This window comes from Pezoporus flaviventris, unplaced genomic scaffold, assembly GCF_033815535.1.
Source record: "Pezoporus flaviventris isolate CSIRO_AGI_PZ_B2104156 unplaced genomic scaffold, CSIRO_AGI_Pfla_v1 ptg000090l, whole genome shotgun sequence".
Lineage (NCBI taxonomy): Eukaryota > Metazoa > Chordata > Aves > Psittaciformes > Psittacidae > Pezoporus > Pezoporus flaviventris.
In genome coordinates this window covers 675,735-696,939 of record NW_026892638.1, presented here as the reverse complement: position 1 = coordinate 696,939, position 21,205 = coordinate 675,735, and the positions used below count along the sequence as shown (strand labels likewise).

General features: G+C 39.8%; 1 long non-coding RNA gene across 1 annotated transcript; it reads right to left on the bottom strand.

Annotated features, from left to right (window-relative positions):
• Window positions 1-13,719: 13,719 nt before the first annotated feature.
• LOC133280793 (uncharacterized) lies at window positions 13,720-15,658 on the bottom strand. The gene is made up of 2 exons (XR_009747288.1): window positions 15,323-15,658; window positions 13,720-13,947 (listed from the first exon to the last, which is right to left on the bottom strand). It is a non-coding gene; the product is annotated as an uncharacterized LOC133280793 (long non-coding RNA).
• Between the last annotated feature and the right edge of the window lie 5,547 nt (window positions 15,659-21,205).

Below are 21,205 nucleotides of genomic sequence, written 5' to 3'. Positions count from 1 at the left end.
GCTCAAGGAAATCCTGCTTTCTGTGACATTAGGTTTTATCTACACCATCAATCTCTACCAGAAAGACATACAGAAGCTCTGCTTAGGGAGCTGCACAAACCTCTTTTATTATTATCAAGGCTGAACATAACTACTTCAGCTTTGTAGTCATTGCTTTCTGAATTCATCTGTTCACTTTTTGGAGCTTGAGAAAAATGTAGGTTTTATGTCTTACTTAACAAAATGTAGTTCTCACCACAATGGAATTGTAAGCTACTGTCAAATCACAGATAATATGCCACTGTGATGTTATACTAAACTGTTGAGACAAATATTCTTCTGATATAAGTCAGTACAGATTAATTTACATAATCAGAGCCTTTCAACCAAACTTGAAACAACAAATCCATCCATCCAAACTATCTTTTCTTTCTTTTAATTCCAGAATCAAAGAGCAGATTTCAGAAGTTGCATTATAACCTCTAGGAGAGTGAAAGTACTGTAAGTGGAAAGCAAACAAACAAGCAAATCAAACTAATATTTTTTAAAACAAGTTCACATGTAACTTAAATACCTATATTGTGTTCTGTCTGCCTCTAAACATTAAACTAAGCAGTCTATAGCAGAATCTTTGTCTTCAGTCCTCAGAAATTAATGCAGGAACTGAGCCTTTCCTTTTGTTGGTGTTAGAGGTCACTGTATTTTTCTTGTGAAAGTGGATATTATGCTTGGTCCAAAACACTGTCATGTCTTGGCTCTTTCACCAGTACAATAACAAATAGGCTTTCTGATTTTATTATATTATTCTTGCACAGATACCTGAGGTAGTTCAAGTACCTGCAGCAGCCTGTCTGAATCAATCACCTTTACTTTTCGGTGAGGGCAGAATGTCATAATAAAATGGCTACTCTGCCTCCATGCTATTTCATATAGGCCTAGCATAAGTATCTAAAAAAGGCATGTATGAGACATACACCTCTAAAAAGGGACACTGACACTGGGTTAGCTGCCAAAACACTTTCTGTATGCTACAACCACTGTCCTCTGTGCTGGAGATTCTCAGGGACAGACAGGGAGGTTGCTGTGGGCAGACAGATTGCTCAGACACCGACAGACATGTCATGTCCCCTCCAGTGATGGATATGTTACATGACCAGATTTGCATCAGACGTTTGATGAGGGAACCAAAATTTTGGTAAATGCTAGAGGCACTTTCAGTCATTGGACAAGAGAAAACATGGCTTGCAGTCCCAACATAGGACATTACATGACCTGTCTTTGGTGTAACATTTTTCACTCTCACTTAAAATATGTGGAGTCACAACTAGTGTCATTATCAGGCATTGACAAAGAAGTTAAGCACAATGCAATACTGTGACTGTATTGCTTAGAACATGATGAGACAAGAACCTCAGAACAGCTCAATGCTTGGCCAAAGTTGCACTTAAGTAAGAGATAAAGAGCTCAAGAAAAAAGAGCATCACAGATGTGTTCAAAATTTTCCCAAACTGTACACATTATAGCTGTCAGGACACCTGACCCAAACTAGCCAAAGGGGTATTCCATACCACAGCACATCATGCCCAGTATATAAACTGGGGGCAGTTAGCTGGAAGGCACTGATGATTGCTCAGGGATGGGCTGAGCATCGTTTGGCAGGTGGTGAACAATTGTATTTGGCATCACTTGCGTTTAGTTTTTGCTTTTTTTATTCCTTTCTGTTTCTCTATCTCCAGTTTTTTTTTCTTACAATATTTTAATTTATTTCAATTATTAAACTGTTCTTATCTCAACGCACAGGTTTAACTTTTTTTCCGATTCTTCTCCCCATCCCACTGGGGTATGTGGAGGTGATGAGTGAGCAGCTGTGTGATACTTGGCTGCTGATGGGGCTTAAGCTACGACAATCGCAAATCAGAAAAGGAAAAACCCCAGCAATTTTATGGGAAAAACACCTGATCTAGGGTTTTTTGGAAAGACATAGCAATAATTGTGGATACACCCACAGTCTGTTTAGTACTTGTCAGCAATAAAAGTTCTGGACTGAGAGAAGGTGAAAGCTGAAGCACTGCCATTTTTATCTTCTGGAATTAAAATAGCTTTCCTTTCACCTTGCACAGCAGCAGCACAAACAGGGCTGCCCACACCCAAGCAGTCAGAACTGCATTGCCAACACTCAATCACTGTTTGGAAAGAAAGCAGCATTGGGAAAGAAAGGATGGGAAGATTTTTCTACAATGTTTGAGAATGTTTGTCATGCAGAAAACCCCTGCTGGCTGCCTGCTGTCCTGCCCAGGAGCCAGTGCACAGAACTGCAGATTCTGCTAATATCATCCAAATGTGTTAATTTGCCTCTGCTTTTAGTGTTTTTTTTTTCATCATCCTTGTCCAAAGCAAGAGATAGCTAGGAGGGGCTTTTTCCTTCTCCCTTTGAAGCCAGTGGCAGGTTTCTCTTCAATGAAAAAGTGCCAGGATCTGTACCCGACCAAATAATTTTGTATTTCTGCAGCTGACTGCATTTCCCTAAAAGTTCCTGATCTGAGTTATGGTTTCTAGACAGAATCACATGGCTCTGTAGGAACGATTTTGGCCCTACAAGTGCAGATGATCCTCCTTCTCTTGGAGTTGCTCTTCATAGAGAACCCTGGGGTTCTACTGGTGGCAATGCCCTCCCTGTTATCTGTGGGCTTAGCCTGTGTCTTCCCTGAATCATACCTTGGCCCTTCTTGGTTTTCACTTTCTGACTTGTGCTTACACTTGCAGCTTCACTGGCCGTATTAGCATCAGGAGAGATCAGCAGGATGTGTCGTCTTCTTTGCAGTTCTGGTCTGTCCTGCAGTGGAGTGTTGCCCTGCAAGGAAAGCCATCATAAATGGTGTCCTCAGTGACAGGTCCCTGCTCTGGTTCTGCCACAGACAGCAGTTCCAGTGGGAACAGTTTGAGTGCTGTGACCCTTGAGCTGTATGCCCTGAAAAGGTGAAGAATTCCCACATCACGCACACACAGAATGAGTTTTGTCCTCAGACAGAAAAGACACTGGCTATGTTAACTGGAAAGATAAACTCCAGCCTGGAATACCATACTCACTTTGCATGTAAGCACAAAGTGTTTCGTGCCAACACACAGGGCTTGCGCAGGCTCTGCTCCTGTGATTCCTCCCCATTTGTGGCAGAAGGGATCAAGGAAAAAGCTGTAAAGGTGAGTAAAGAAGAGAGCCTATACAACATCAACCACCTGCTTTTCAAAGTGAAAGTCTGGACCCAGTTCCTGTCTCACTGCCGTTGTCAAGTAAGATGGAAGCAATGTTTTTAAGCTCAAAAGCGTTAAGAGGAGTATGGCACTGAAATTAAGAAAAATATCTGATTTCTGCCTTCAGGAGATGCATGCTTTCCTATCAGGGAGATCAAATTTGCACAAGCACAAAGAAACATTTACATAAGAAGACAGTAAGAAGCAGCATACTGTAAAAGAGATCTGCAGACCAGAGCTGAAGTGGCATTGATTTTTCTGGTGATAGCAATACTCAAGTGAATAAACCACAGAGCTTCGAGAGTGCATGAGAAATACACATTAATGCTTAAAGCATTCAGATGAAAGCAGAAAGGAGTCTTTTGAGCTATTCCCTATCTGAGCAAGATGCAAATAGAGTTTGCAATATGTTTGTGTGCACAGAGCTTACAGACATAATCAGGAAGCAGGAGGCCCTGTACTATGTGTTTTCACGATACATATCATATACAGCGCTTTACATCATGGTGTGATAAATTGTTTGTATCCACAGCTGACATACTTAAAAACAATCAGCAAAGGACTGCATTGCAAACCGGCTCATCACTGCCGATTCTGTGACTCTATAATTCTACAGTTTGGTTCAGATAATTGCTGCTTGTCCTTTTAAAAAACATGTGGCAATATAGCAAGTATCAAAGTAGGAAAAAAGGAACATGGCTAAAGCCATAGTTTAACTGTACCCATCCTTTCTCATAGCAGAGCTGGTGTCAGACATTTACAGCCTGGATGCTAAAGCACTGCACCTTTCCCCTTCCTCCCTTAACATCATGCAAATCGCAGTGTTACCCAATGGCCTTGCTCATTTCTACAGCCTATGGTCCCACTCACTGCATCTGGTTGTTTAAACCAAGTAAAATACATGTAGACTTTCTCTCTGTGTTGTACCATAGTTAAAAAATAGGAAGTGGTGAGTAAACTTTAACTTTATCCAAAATTTCATGCAGATTTACAGGAAATTGTTAAATGTCACAAACCTCAAATAAAAAAATGTGTCGGTGCATTTTGTCAAGATGGAAACACAAGAACAGAGAAGTTAAAGGACCCGTTGAAAAGAATACCAGAAAGTTAGTGGCAGCATCAAGAATAAAACAAAAGTAAAAACCTCCTATCTTATAATTTCTTATACCAGCCACTGTACCATAGTCTTCATCACTGTCCTTGTAATACAATGCACAGCAGTGTGTGACTGCTTCAACTGATGCTTTACCACTAGGAGATTCATTGCTTAACAATTTCTTTTTCTGAGATGGGAATATGTTACAATAAAGTTTTTCAGTGTAGATTATTCCCTGCTGGTAACAATTATCTCTAAAATCCTCAAGTGATTCTTCAGTGTTTTTCACTTTAAAAGCAGTCTGCCTACCACAATTTTTAATGCACAAGCAGGAATAGTTTAGTATTAATTTTTCAGGGTAGGATACTGGTGTAACCAAAAGAGATGACCCTCTTAAGGGAAGTCTAGTAAGCACTTGAATTTTCTTAAATTACTGACATCTAACATTGAACACTAGGGGTCATATTTAGATAATTACTGACATACTCCAGAGCACATGCAGGAGAAAAAATAACCACATACACACAAATGTTTCACAATTCACAGAGGAACATCTGTGACTTTCATAATATACAGCACAAATGCTGGTTTGCTCTGAAGTGCTGGGTTGACTTCTATATTTCTGTGCTTTCAGCAGGCATTTGGAAACAAAGTGGGAAGTATCACAACAAGCTAACAGCATAAGATGAGCTCTACCTTTTCTCCTAAAGAGGAATGCCCCTGTGTGGATGTCTTAGGATCTGTGCCCTTTGTATTTTTAGTGTTATATCAATTCCAGTTCAGGAAAAGCAGGGTACAGTGATTTTGTTGAGCTGAAGTACTTTTGGGAAACTCAGAAAGTTCATTTGGTAGCCAGATTCAGAAGCAGCAACACCAGTTGTTTCATCAGCTTTACTAAGCTTTTGTATCCTTAAATATTTTTTCAAGTTAATTTTCCACCTTCAATACCCACACAGAAAGGACCTGACTTCAAGTGAAGTACCTTAACATTACACAGATTCCTGGAGGCCCAGATAATGCTCTTGTGATGAATAGCTATTGTGGAGCATTAATTTTTTGTCATTCTGACAATAGCGGAAAGGACTGTAAGGACATAGGTTCTTTTATGGAAGTGCAGTCTAGGTGCTGAGAGATAGGCGCTGAACAAGAAGTGCTAGAAGGGGCCTGGCAGACGGCTCTGCATTCCCACTATGCCCACCTGTGCTGTGGGGCCTGGACGGCTGCAGAGGGTTTGTGTGCTCACACTATTACAGATTGTTGTAATTCAGGGTAGATGTCAACTTGGAGCATTGTATTGTAGTAGTAGAACTATTGTAGTTCCATGTGAGAAATGCAGGCCTAGAAAATAAGCATTAGCTTGTGCCTAATGCCTTTCTGTCTGCATGGTTTGCTTGTTTCCTGTGTAACAGTTTCCACTGTGTTGTCCATTCACCTTTAAAAGCCCTAAGTACTGGAGTTTCCCCCATTTTCTTTAGGAGACTATTTCGCAATTTGAAATGTCTTGATGTCAAGGAGGTTTTCCTGACATTCATCCTAGAATTTCCTTCTCTTAATTTCATCTCATTATTCCTAACTAAACACCCATGTAATGAATTCCTTCCCACAGCTAGAGCCAGATTGTGGCTGTTCTTTCATGTATGAGCAATTTGAAGAAGGAAAAGGGAACCTGAATTTATCTGAAAATATGGTTGTCTTTGAAAATGTATTGCCATACCTAAGTACTCCCGCTGTTTCTTAGAGCTTCTTGTGAAAATCCTTAACCACTCCAACTCCTTCTTAAGTGGTTAGCTAATTACTTCAAAATCTTATTGCTTGTAACTTAATAGTAACAGGTTATCCCTCAAAGCAAGGATTTGTGATCAGGCACAGAGTGAGAGACTGATCTGAAATCAGACTCCACTGTCCGTTGTCTCAAAGATTGGTAGGAGAAGCTGAGATGGGATTGCACCTATCTTTTGTCTCAGAGATGGGTGGAAGGAGTTGAGATAAGACTCTTCCACTGTCCATTGCCTGAGGGATGAGTGGGAAAGAGCTGAGATACTGAGGTAAGAGTCTTCTGTCCATTACCTTGAGGCCTGGTGTGAGGAATTGCTGTCTGTTATCCCAAGAATTGCTGCAGACACGTGTGTGTGTGCGCGCGTGTGTGCATGCATGCATGTGTGTGTGCAGACAGGTGCAGATGAAGAGCTGGCTGCAAGGGAAACTGGTCCACCAGAAACCCCTAATACAAGACATGAAGAACAGAGGTACTCCCCCCAACTCATTATAAAAGGGGGAAAAGGTAATCACCAAGAGGCACATTGCCAGGGAGCCTTTGCCATGGAGATGACTCCAGGAGGGCACTTCTGTGAGGACACTCTTCATCGATTACTACTATGGAGCCTAAGGGACACCCTCCAAGAGACATCGCTATGAGGGCAACTCCACAAGGACACGCACCTCTGATCGACTCTTGGGGGACACTCTGGGGGACACTGTGCTCCAATACTGACTACAAACCCTGAAGAACTCCCACCACCAATGATGACAACAACGGTGCCCCGTGACATTGCTGGATCCACGGTGGTGACTTTCCCCCTCTCCCTCTCTGCACACCAAAGTCTTGCTTCATTTTCTATCTTTTTTACCAATCTGTTCTATCACTATCTTCTTTATTACAATAATTTCCCTTTTTATAATAACTGTCTTTTTGTAATTTGTAATAAACAAACTCTCCTATTACGGTACTTGACCTCGTTTGTGTCTTAATTTCACTCTTGGGATCACAAACTGAAACAGGGTCCAGCACTGGGGTTTTCTCCAGTCGGACCCTGACACATGGTGATAAGAAACCATAGATTTAACTCAATCTCACCAGCACTTTGGGCAATAATAAATTACAGATTAAGTCCACATTGTTCTGGTTATATTCCGATTTACCACTGGTTTGCTGACATTTAGTTCTCCTGTAGTTTCAAATTGAATGTATAGTTTTTAATTTCCCTTCTCAAAAATGGTTGCACAACACTGGCCATTTCACAGCGACTGCTTCAGTTACATCCATCTCAGACACTAATCTGCAACATTAACTGGAATAACTGGTGAGGTACTCCAACCCCTAAACGTACTGCAGGAAAACAAAAAGCTCTATACATTTAGAAATTTAGTAGCATAGAATATTTTTTTTTGTTATTTTTTGTTTGGTTTGGTTTTTGGTTTTGTTAAAATGCATAGCTGTTCATAAAATTTGCTTTTCAGAAACCCATGTTTTTCCTTACATATATCAAGTTTCTCTCTGGTGTGATTTTAGAAATGTCAGGACAGTATCAACTGAGACTGAAAAGGACCATGACAACTTTTAGCAGTAAAAAATTTACAGAAATAGAAAGGAACTTTTAAAAATGCTCCAATTCAAATGAAACAGCCTACATTTAAACCATTCTTGTTTTCTTTGAGATCTCTGGGAAGAAATGGGTTGGCTTTAAAAAACAAAGCAAAGCACAGTAAATATGAGCTATTGAGACTTAGTTTTCTTACTTGGGATACCACAAAGTTACGTTACTTACATGCTTTTTTGTGCTCAAGACAGAGAAACACCACATGGCTAAGAGGTGAAGCAAATACTCCTTTTCCTACTCTGTGCATGGCTGGATTTGTGGGTTAGTTTCTAGCACCCAGGCACACAAAAGAGTATTGGTAAACTACCTCTCCTGGCTCATCTCAACAGAATTAATCTGATCTGGACACAATCGATGATGTGATGCTGTCCTGATTTCAGGGTGGGCAAGGAGAGCGCAGATCCAGCTCATGGTCCCTGGGGATGGAATGGACTCTTCCATGGACTGCAGATGGAAAGTGTGCTCCTTGCTCTGCCTGTATCTTGGAAAGGGTCTTGTCTGGCGAAAAGCAAAGCAGGCAGGGAAATTGATTTAAAGAATCTGGTTCGTTTGAGGCCCTGCAGACAGTTCAAGTGCAAAACAGCTATAGTAAAAGCAGTATTTTTTTCTTCTTTGGGTACAATGCAACAAGGGAAGTGTGTAAAGGCTGAGGCTAGGAGCTGAAACCAGCTTCTCAAGTGAGTCTTCACAAAGCTTTACTGATGTATTTTTATGATGGTCAATTTTAAACAATTCGTTACAGTCTATTGTTGCGACCAATTTTAAATCATAAGGGGTGTCCTATTTATTCTGTAAAATGCCATCCTGAAAAGGGGAAAGTTTTACAGACTGTCAGCAGTTTTCTGATTTACTACCTTCCAGCTTCAGAACTGGACTTTAATAGCAGTATTTTTTTCCCTGTCTCTCATACTATATAGAAAATTATTTTGAATGGGCTATTATGTTTATTTTAGCATAATCTATTCCTAAAGTCAGACAGACTGTAAGAGAAGGATAAATACTAAGCTACAGAGTTTCTATCCAATAGCCATAGAGGACTATTTTTATCAAAAACATAATTTTGGGACAAAAAAGACACCTGATGTATAAAATTAAGGCAGATGGGGTAACTCATTCATGCAAGTCAAAGGCTGAAAGAGTTAGAACTGAAGTCTTACACAGATCACTTCTATCTGGCATGCTTTGTATTCCTACAGGTAATCAAATAAGCATTACCTGCATGCATAAATGTTGAACTGAGCTGGACACCTTTTAAAACCTGGCTTTAAAAATCCTCTCCTGGAGAAGGACTTAGCTTTGTAACCACAGCTTATGCAAAACTTGGCATTTCTTGTGGGATGAAAACAGTGGCTCTCCTTTGAGCTACTAACTTCATAAGCTGACTCTTCAAATAACAATTTCCTTGCTGGAAGTAACAGAGGCTCCTGCTAAGGGTATGGCTGAACATCCTCACTTCTTCTTTTCGATGAGGATTGGGGAATTCAGCACCTTGCAAGAGCTGAGTTAATGTTTAGGAAACTACAGTGTCATGTTTGGTGTAATTTTCTGTAAAACTGAGAAAAGATTCCTTCAGTTGGAGTTTTAAGTATACTGCAAGTCAAATTTCTGATGTTGTAAGTGCTAGGTCCATTTTCTGTAACCTACTTATAAGGGGTTTTATCCAAAACACTCCAGCAAAATTTACAGATTCACTAGAGAGTACAGCAAAATGCCCAATGCCCCAGGAGTATATCTTGACAAAATGTAGTTGTTTTGCTTTAGCAAAGAAGGACATGAAAGGCGATGACTGTAGTACCTGAATATGACAGTGTTCACCTAAGGCCATGCTTTTCAGAGTGTAGTCGTGAGAACTATTTGTTTAATGTTGACAGTGCTCTTGCTGCTCTGCAATAGCAAATGAAACCATATTTTAACGTCTTTGAGCCAAGGTAACGAAGAATAAACATGACAGAAAGGAACAAAATAACTAATCTGAGTTATTGCTTTTAACTTCCAGTTTTATGGCTGTTGTAAAAGAAATGAGTTGTCAAAATGGATTGAGTGGTATCTTTGGTGAGATGAAATCACGAGGATCCAATGCACATTTTCCAGACCGTGCTGCCTCTGTCACACGTGGTCATGCCATATAGTTGGCACTGGTTTTAGAATATTTTACCTGAAATCTACCCTTCCAGAGCACCATATAACTTCTTAAAATAGTACTTACCTCTCCTAAAACTGTGAGAGAGATGCTGCAAAAGCTGAACCACAACATCCTCAGTTTACTTCATTATTTCCAGTTATCATGTTTAGTCTTCATTTAGACAAAACTACAGATGAAAGGTGAATATTCATTGATATCCCTCCCTTTTCTTACATGCATGTCATACAAAATACGGTGTTGAATTTAAATCTGGTTTGGCTTGCAAATAAGCCAATGAAAGTGGCAGGAATGAAAAAAAAAGAAATACATAATAGATAATTTACATGAACATACAGATAAGAACATCTTTATTTTTAGCATCTGATAATAAAGACACCTGAAAATATGAGGTCTGAAAATACAAGCAGGCATGGAAAGGAAGTCTCTACATTTCTATGGGCTGCCTTATGACACATAACAGCAAACTAGGAAGAAAACTCAGGACAGCAAAAAATAAAGACTAATTCACTCTAACCTTTCCTCAGGTAGAGAAAGCATGGGGGTCTCTGGCTATCCCAGGGGCTATTTCCACTGGGGACACAGAGCTGTAGATCCTAGAGCTCTGCAGGACTGCAGGGTGGCCTTTAGGTGAAGGCCTGAAGTGCCACCTTTCCACTTGCTTCCCACCTGCCTTTCAGAAGGTGGTTGACTCATGAGTCTGTGGCTTCCTGACATGACCTGCTCATGGTCTTGCTGCTCCCCCTATCCCCTCATGCTACACACATGCCAAATGATAATGCTCCATTTGCTAAATGATCCAGTAAACAGAGACTAATTCTTTACACTAGGATGGATGAATCATTGTGCCAAGAGGGACTGCTCACTCACAGGGTCTCTACACCTCAGCACTGCCTCTGGGACCCTTCTTGCCCCACACACTGCAACTCTGTCCCAGCTTTTCATTCACAACACCACCAGTAGCTTGCTCCTACTTTTCCACAGCCCAGCTGGAATAACGACTACTTCACCAGCGAATGTTGAGAAGGCCCCATGTGTGTGTACAGCATGTTCTTTCATGCTTTTCCTCGTATTTCTGGTGGTCTCAGGGCATGGAGGCATTTTAGTGACAGATGAAGGTAGAAGTAAGACATCAGTGAGAAAAGTGGGGGTCTTGTGGGCCCAGCTTCCCCTTTGAACTGTGATCAACCCCTTGGGACACTTCATAAGACAATTAGAAATTATCTGCGGCAACGTTAAGACCGAAGAGATATATTTGCACTGTCTAATTTTAGATGTACATCATATGTATTCTGACTAGTCTTCTGAACAGCTCAGTGTTTCTCATTAACTCTCCTGGCAGCTTAGTCACTAGGCTCCCCTCTTCTGCCACCATTAAAAGCCCAAAGTGGCCCAAAATATTGGGATCACACAGTTAGTTACACAAACTATACCTCTGCTTTCCTGAGCTCAAATGCTGGGATCTGTTAGTTGGTGCATGAAGTAGGACATCCATTTCTTCTCCTGATGCACCAACCCCTTCCATGCATGCGGAGGGACCAGGGGCCAAGGAGCTCTCCCTGTCAGCAAGCAGGGCTGAGCAGTTGTGGCCACATGTTCTACATGGTATTCGCCCGAACAGACCCCGTCCCCACAAACAGCCACTCTTGACCTTCTGTTTCCCAAAGGAACAGCACAGGGACACATGAGGCTAGGACTGTTATAATGAAGGCACACGGAACACTGTGAAAAATAGAATTTTTAGTCTTTTCCAAGAATGGGTGATATTTATACGAAGTGCTTAGCTCCAACTTCATTTTCTAATAGGATGTGATCTGTCTTGCAACTGCAAAGTGCTTCAGATCTTATCTTTTGGTGCCATTGCATTTTATGAAGCCTGTGAAAATGATGAGACACACCAGAGACTGAGGGCTGTATGCTTAGTAGATTACAAGGGCAAATTACTAGTGCTAACATGCAGAGAATTTTTTGTGTGATTGATCTCTCCATGTATCTGGTTTAGTGAGAGAGGTTGGCAAATAAGATGGAAAGACAATCTATGTTACAGCTGGCCATGGGGGATTGAATAGAAAAGAAAAATGTCTTCAGAGTCTGTGAGTTGATTCTATATTAGTGCATTAAAGCAGCTTTAGGAGTGTGGCATTTGCTAGTGACAATAAAAGAGTTTAAAGTTACCAAGAAGGTAGTTGAAGTCCAAATTTTTCTGCTGCCCAAATCAGTAAAATAAAGGTTTACAGAACATAAAGATTGTTGAAGTATCTTTCAGATGAATGTGTTATCAAAAGATAATTTTTACTATGTATTTTGTAAAAAACAGCAAATGATATTAAACCTGATTTATAAGAGTGATTTATCTGATTAACCTTATTTTTCTTAACTGAATAAAGGCAAATATGAAGCAAACATGAGAAATAATGAAAAATATACGCACTTGAGAAAAAATACTACTGAAATATAAGAATCAAAGTCTAGATCTGTCTATGCAAAAATGGTTAACTGAATTTGCTATGAAAACGTCTGATTGTCCCTTGCTAGGGAGCAGGGATCATCATCTGCACAGGCATGTGTTAGCATTCTTGTGATGCCTGAGCACTTCTACATTCCACCCTTGTGCATGCATGCTAAAGGAGTAGTGCAGTCATTATATGATGGAGATGTAAGGATCTGGCACCGTGTGGGTCTGTCCGTCAGTTTATGACAATTTGTCCCCCACCCACCCTGCTCAGTGTGGCACAGAACTCATCAGTGATTCCAGCCACTGGGGGAGGGGGGGGTGGGGGGTGGGGGCATAGGGGAATCAACTTCTTTGGGTATTTTTTCTTAATCCTGTGTGGAATCACATTCAGTGCATTCCTGAAAATGCCATCCTATGCAAAGGGATCCAAATGATCTGCTCTTACAAGGACAGTCACTCTTTCCCTTGCAGAAACTTCCTTCATCTTAGCTCCCGCCCTTGCAGAACACCTTGATTTGTATCTGATTTAATGATCAAATTCTGATACTTTGCTTTAGCTACATTGATCCTGCACGTATTCAGATGTTACTGTAGAAATATAATTTTGATCTTGGTCTTCTTCACTCAATTTAGGGTATGTTCCCTGCTGTTCTAAGTTGTTTTGTGATGATTTTCACCCAAGGAGAATCTGTTTCCCAGGTTTAGAACCAGTATCAGACCCACCCAAAACTATCTTGTCTTTTATTTCTGTTCTTGGCAGAAACCTCTCACACCCCTCCTGGGACCTTCTCTCCCACATGTGGGACATTTCAGGCTCCAGGTTTTTTTCCAGTGTGACTCCAGAATATTTCTGTTTACTTAGAGTGAAGTAAATCAAGACATAACCAGAATCAGGCATTCTGTTTCTAATTTGATTTAATCCTGAAAGCAGACTTTGCATGAAAATCAGTCATTTCCGCAAATCCAGCTAGGTTTTTCAATATACTCTCTGCCTAGGCTAATAATTGGAAAAGCCGGGTGTATTGCTCTGAGTATTTCCTAGCACAAACTCAAACTGGAAGAGACTCAGAGCAGCATGGAGCTTTTCAGTGAGCTCAATCACTGTACACAACCAGACTGACCACGCAGAGATGTGTCATACTCCTGCATATACATTATGCTCGCACACAGAATCAAAACTCAAGCTGTTGGTTGGAAATATACATGATTTAGGAGATGAAGCCTCTATAACAACTCTGAAATTTTAGTACTTTATGTTTTAAAAGTTTAAGTTTAAACTTGTATTCATCTTAGAGTTGAAGACAAAATAATAAACAGGAACAATTTTATAAGTAAGTGATCTAATAATTTTTCATTAGAAAGCAATTAATTTAGAAGCCGAAGAAAACCTGGATTTATTGTTATTTCTGCAGTATAAAATAGGTTTCTCATGTCCATAATTTTATTTTCTTGAAAATTAGACAAAAACAATGATTACAAGAAAAAAAAATGGTGACAGGTATTGCGAAGGTCTAGTGGCACAGTAAATCCAAAATACTTTGTTGGACTTCATCGGGTTCATGCCGGTGTAAGAGATTGTCTTCACAGTTACACAGGGCAGGCTGGAACCAATCTTGCCGTGCATTATAAAAATCTTCATCCACATTGTAACCTTACATGTGGAAAATAAACAAAAGAAATTTTACAGCTGAGCATGAGAATGGTATCATTGCCACTTGCACCCTGTTGACAGCTATTTACAATATGTTCTTGAGAGTGCTGATTTACTCCAACAGCCTGAACTGTGGTGTTAAAGTTATTAAGAAAAAGAACAGAGAAGAAACCTGCTCCTTATGTTCTTGCTATTTGTTAACCATCTGATTTGGAGCCACTTGGGCATGTACTGTGCGGATATAACCATTGTGCATGGGATGGCTGCCAAGCAGAAAACATATGATTCCTCTTTCTCCCCTTTTCATGCTCACTGCCTGGTGAATGTAGGTTGCTGCATTACACAATCTTGACAACCTTTGCAATGTAGGTGGTTTCAGACAAATAGAAGAAAGGCAAGAACAGCATGTCTGAGAAGGGAACAACAGGCTTGTCTAATGGCATCCCCACGCAGAGGGATGATTCAGGAGCTCATTTGGGTTTATTTTCTCTTTCCCCAACTTATTAACCTATTCACTGTCAGACTCCTGCTGAGACACTGGAAAAAACAATGGCATATGTAGGTGTCTGGCTTCTAGGTAGCTTTCCCCAAGCCAGCACCTAGTGGAGCTCTCTGCATTTTCTGCCCAGGGCATGTGTCTGGTTTACTGCTGTCTTGTTTGTTCTCACTCTAAACCAGAAAACAAATACCAGAAGAATGTGCCAGGGCCTGGGGATCAGCCTATGCAGCTGAGGATACAGGGTAGAGAACTTCTGCAGCCAACAAATTTGATTTTCTCTTGATATGAGACCTCAGTCTTACAAAAAATCCCCACCAATCACAACAAAAGGAATTATGATCAAATGTTGTTGTCCAGGTCTGAAAATGGTTTAGACTGAGAAAGTCTCTCAAAGGGACAGTCCAATGAGTGGAAAACCTTACAGCACCAGCAATGTTGCTTTAGTGCTCTAACCTGTCCCGTCAAAAGGGACAAGCTATGCTAAACGTCAGTGAGAAATGAATAACCAGTCCAACAAATTTAGGGGAATTGCAACATCATAAAGTAATCAGACCTAACAGCAACTTTTATGAAGGATTTCTTCTTGGAAGGAGACAGCAAAAGGCAGCAAACAATATGCAGGTGGTCACTGTGACTAGATGTGTCACAAATGATTGATTTAGATTACTTAAAGAACCACTGTCAAAGGTATTAGAAAAGGTGGCTTTAATAAGGTATTGTAGAAGTGTGACTTAGCAAGGTTTGATGGCAAGGTTCACTCTACTTCTGTACAGCACAATCATTTGAGCAATGATTCAAAACTACCAAGACAAAATCGAAGTTACCAAGTCCCAAATCAAAGTTACTGCAAGGTTATGAGTGACATCAGTTGCTTACCAAAGATCTGCTGTTGTCAAAAGGTGTCTCTGCCTTGAGAAGCAACCTTGAGAGGTGTCCCAGATCAAAAGGAGATCACCACCATGCAGCCACACTGCCTGCTAGGGAGAGCTCAAGGAAGGCTGCTTACAGAGGCTGTCCTATTTATTGAATAAAGTAGTTGGCTCATAGTCAAATTACAAAGATATGCATGAAAGTCCTATACACACAACTTTCTTTGTTCCTTGATAAATGAGTCTTGGAAAAGCCATCTGCTATTCATGTGTGTGATTGGTGTTTCAAGCTCATATGCATCAATGCTCACTGTGTCACTCTGCTCCTTTTTGTGGGTTTTCAGAGAACAGATTGAAACTGGAGGAGTTCTTGCCCTATTAATGGCCTAGGCATTTACCTCCTTTGGAGCCTGTACTAAGCTGCCACTAGTTTGGTTAAGGGATCAGAGTGCACCAGTCACAACAGTGCCTCCAGCTGCAGGCATTTCCAGTTGCTGCTCTACCTCAAGCAGCCAGAGAAAATATCTATCATTTTAAGTCTGTGTTTGACAGGAGACAAAAAACCTGCAGAAAACTCAACACACAATCATGCAGGCCTAGCAGATTGCATATTCTGTAACTGCAGTCTTCAGTTCTACCCCAGGTTGTTCTTCCATCCTCCTTTTTACTGACTGTTGCCCAGGACCAAGCATTGCCAGTTAAAAATCTTGCTAGACTCTTAAAAATAATTAAAAGTACCACACAAAATAGCACCATTGTCAATCACTACACATACACACACATAGACAGCTTCTCCAGAAACATTCAGGAACTGTATAACACTGTTTACTGAGTAATAACTTCTTAGAAGGGGTATTCTGACGTTATTCATATGCAGAATGACCACTTGCAGTGTTGTAGCAGGGCATGCTTTTGGTGTATACCAAAGTGAGCAGCTCTAATGAGCAAAAGGGAAAGCTGAAGAAATTCCAGTGGAAAGACTTTTAGAGTAGTTTGAGTGTTTTCCTGTAGGTTTTGTTTTCCTGTGCTTTAAGTTATAACCAAATTCTTTTCTACAAAACAATAGCAGTCTTACCACAAGAGTTTTATTAAAATAAAAAAAAACCACCAAGGAACAAATCCAAGACCCATTTGAACTTTTTGAAGAACAGAGGAAACCTAACAGACCTTAGAGCTCCGTTTTTCTTCTCTTTTCCCCTAATTATTCTTGTCTAGATGTCTTAGCACTCCCTTTTTATTTATTGATAACTGCTTTGAACTCATGTGAGCTCGCGTGTTGAACCATATGCTCTGTCACATGCAGTGAATTAGTTTATACTGTCTGATTGCTGGCTGTAGCCTTTAATATGTGTGGGACCTAACAAAATTATCTCCAGCTATGGGGAAGTCTTACATCAGTCAGTACGAACACCAAATGAATGAGGACTGCAGCAGTACAGTGTTTGCTCTGCCTGGTATTTTGGTCAAGGTACAAAACAAACCCCAAAATACAAGAATACAAGAAAATCCAAACAAAAAAAAATGAATACACCAAAACTCCAGCCTAAACACAAGTAGAGGTGCCCTTCTTCCTTTCCTTTCCTTTCCTTTCCTTTCCTTTCCTTTCCTTTCCTTTCCTTTCCTTTCCTTTCCTTTCCTTTCCTTTCCTTTCCTTTCCTTTCCTTTCCTTTCCTTTCCTTTCCTTTCCTTTCCTTTCCTTTCCTTTCCTTTCCTTTCCTTTCCTTTCCTTTCCTTTCCTTCCCTTCCCTTCCCTTCCCTTCCCTTCCCTTCCCTTCCCTTCCCTTCCCTTCCCTTCCCTTCCCTTCCCTTCCCTTCCCTTCCCTTCCCTTCCCTTCCCTTCCCTTCCCCTCCCCTCCCCTCTCTCTCCCCTCCCCTCCCTTTCCGTTCTTCCCTTTCCTCTTCTGCCCTCTCTCTCCCCACTCACCCTCCTTTCCCCCAAACTTTTTTCCTTCTGTCCTTCTCTCCCTCTCTCCTCATTCATTTTAAAAAAACCCATCAGACACAATTTATCACCCTTCACACACGTATGGAGTACTGATTTCCCAAGAGTTTCCTGGGCTCTAGAAATCAGAGGTATACTACTTAGTAGCAGTGATGGTGGGTGTTCACTATCTTGCTCCCAGACTGTTGCCTTTTTGAAGTGCCCGCAGCCCTTGAACTGAAGCACAATCACTGAATACTTTGGAAAAATACCACAAACTAAAAGACAAAATTGTATCTCAAAAATCAGTGCTACTATTTACTTCTCTTAAGACAGAGACCTAAGTTGACTAAAATAATTAAAATGCAAATGACTGCAATTGCAGACAGATGACAAAAATTAAGTAAATACATATTAATTTCAAATTTGTCTTGAAATATACACTCAGGCTTCCAGGTGAAATATTATCATGTTGTCAGAACTAACAAAGTAAGGAACATCACTGAATAGGGAAGAATATGCCAATATGCCTGTTCCTGAAGAGTGACAAATTTTACATTAGATGACCAGCCTAAGCCTGTAAACATGTTAAGTAATTTCAGATGTTACTGTATGCTTAGCGGATATTAGAGTACATGAACACTCTTAATCAAGTGAGGTCATCAAGAAAACAAGAACAAATGTTGGATTAATTTTCCAGTCTAAGTAGGGGTAAGACTGCAGCCTTTACCGCTGTCAAACAGCCAGACCAAAACACTTGCTGGATACTTTGGCAGCTTTCCATGTGTTACAGATCTTCAAACGTGACACCAAATTCAAACATACTGACTAAAGACAATTTCTTATCCACCTCTGACCTGAATAGGGCTCACAGTCCTGCTCACGTGACTTTATGTATGTCAAGAGATGAAAACACATCCTCTTAATCATACCATCTTATTTTAAAATAGCTTTTGATGGTATTGTTTTAATAAAGGTAGTTGTGATGATTACATACAGGGTACAGGAAAAACCTGTCTTTGAATGACTTCAGCCAATGTCATTTACCAGAAATTAGTTTGGCCCAGCATAAGTTATAAAGGCCACTTTAAATTATAACAAGGTATTTATTGCCAGGAAAACTCTCCTCTTTAATACCCCCCCCACTTTTCTCTTCCCAAAAACAATCGAAAAAATATGATTGGTCCAAAGGTTGTAGTCTGCAAATGTCAGTATTTAATTTAAGTGGTGGTTAGATATTACTTGACTCAGAAGTAAAAATATGTAGGTGGCAGAGGAGTAGATCTAGCTGTACAAGCAAACAGATGTGAGAATACTCTGATCATCCTATGATCATGAAAGACATGTAGTAGTGTAAAATATCTGGAGTATTTCTAATATCCTAATATTTTCTAATGTGAGAAACAAAATGAAATACATATAGTATGACTATAATAAGTAAAAAAACAAACAGAAAAAAAACCAACCAGAAAACCCTGGAGTTATATTACTGTGTAAAAATGTGACGCACAGCCCTTCAACAAATCACGGTATGTAACTGAATACTGGTAACTACAGCCCATCCTTCACATGCTGCAGCACCTGAGGGGGGGTCCTTTAGGCCAAGCTCCACTTGTCTCTGGTTCCATTAGCATTCTGCCAGCTTGTTCCTGAACAGTCTACAGTAAACAAGCAGTGCAGAACAGAAACCAGGAAAGCAAAGTGGATAGTCATGTAAGGAAAACAATTAGGTGTCCTTCAATATTTTTTTTGTCTCTAAGTGAGAAGTGTATTATTTTTACCCAGTTAAAATTCCACAGGTATATTGTAGACTGGAAGGAAGATATTAATCATCCTTTTTTGCAGACAGTTCAGATGTATAAGGTTATTGTCCTAAAGCAAAGCAAGCAAACCAGTAAATGTCTCCATGTTTTGCCTGCGGTCTCCTTTTTTTCAGGATGAAGTGAAAAACCATTGTTGCTGTAGTTAACCTCTGTGTTCTCTTATATCCATGCTGGATAGAGGCTTAAATTATTTTTAGCATGCTGAAAATGTTTATTTCATTCTTATTTTGAACATACAGGATGCCAATGGAACGAGCTTCCAAACAAAATTCCTTACTGGAGCTAAAGAAAAGAGAAAAAACAGACCACCACCAACAACAAAAAGAAATCAAGGCTTTAACTGCTTAGCTGTCAGTCTGGCAGAAAATCTAGTCTGAACTAAGAATAATCCTAACTTAGTCAGTATATGTTTTCAACTAAACTTCTTCAATGCACTCCAACTGGGAGGAGCAAAACGATATATAATGGCAATGTGTAGGGTCTCATTAACCTGCCATGCCTGGCAAATAAATAGATAAAACAAACTTAAAAAGGCCGGAAGCTTCTACCATCTTTAAGATCTTGAAAAACAATTTCAAAATATTTTTTTTTTTTTTTTTAGCTATTAGATTGACCCGCACAGGACAATACATTAATTTGGTGGTTTCCTATGTCTTTTTACTTTCCTTGTGCACTAGACATCTGTTTGTTGAGGGCCTCCAATCCCAAGGAGTATCAAGGACTTCATTTTCAGTATATACCTAAATGCATTGCATTCTTTTGTTTTTTTAAATTCACCCTCCTAATAAGCTTTCACCTACTCCAGGAAGCACTAGAGATCACTCATAATACCCGCACTGTTTTGTCAAGTTCTGATGTCCATTATCAAAGCTTTCAGTTTCTGAACATTAAAATACAAGCCTCTCCAGCCAAAAAATTGTTAGATGTCTTCTGGAAATAGCACCAGGAACTGCATGAAGGAACACAGGAGCCAGAGAGCTACTTCTTATGTTGGTTTGCAGCTTATCAATTTTCATTACTGTACAATAAAAGAAATAATAACTTTTATGGGATAGAATACCAGCTTGTCTTCCCATTTAAAATGGATTTATAGCAATATCTCAATTTACTTCAGCAACATTCATCTAGCTATTGCTCTCAGAGTGAAGTCTGGATGCACAGATTATAGGAGAGGGCCATTTGAAATGGCTTTTTGTTTTATGTCTTTTGCAGAACTCAACCCTGAATTACCCATCAATGAGCAGCCCCATCTCCAGTACCACATTACAAGTTTAACTGAAAAATGCAGCGCCAGTGAGAGTGTGAAGGTGTTTACTGTCAAGAATATATATTTAAAAAAAAAATAAAAGAAGGAAAAAATATCACTCTAAGTGGACTTCAGATGATAAATGAAGTTAGGGGAAAACATACAAGCAAACAAAAAATACAGTAGAGCACAATAGACTAAACTTATCTGAGGTATAACTCTTGCCAGCTGGCCAGTATCTCTTTGTCAAAATATATTTAATGAGTAAAGAAAGAAACAAAATACAGTACAAAATGAACATAGCAAATTGGTTCATTTGGATACAGCAGCATACCTTCTATGATGAAAATCTTTGAGATAAATTACTGATTACTGAATCCTTATCAATTTTGTCACCATTTTCATCCCATTTCTTATTTCACAGCTTTCTATAAATACCTAATGTACTATATTCTTGTGATCACAGTAAAGAGGGTACCTATATCACCATGGAAACAAGATATATGTATACATCTATGAGCAGTCCTTCTCTATAGTAAAAGCCTACACTATTCGTGCAAGCTTACAGCTAATTGCTCTGCATAAAACACTTGTGTCTTATTCCTACCCACTGTGTTGGAAATTCATTTCGTGTAGTTGCACATAGCAAGCTGTAAAGTAGGTTTTATGAAGCCAATAATTCAGATATAATACTTGAGGAATTCCTTTTAGTTTAGATATATTTATTTTTCCAAACATTTTGTTTGAGAGAAAATGAGATTGCTATCTTCTGTTTCCTTATTTTTTTGCAGGAAAGCAAAGGGTTGTTGACTTCCTCTCCCCTCCCTTCCTTCCTTCTTTCTGAAGGTACTGTACTCATCTGAAAAAAAAAGAGAACGAAATGATTGTTCCTGTTCTCTT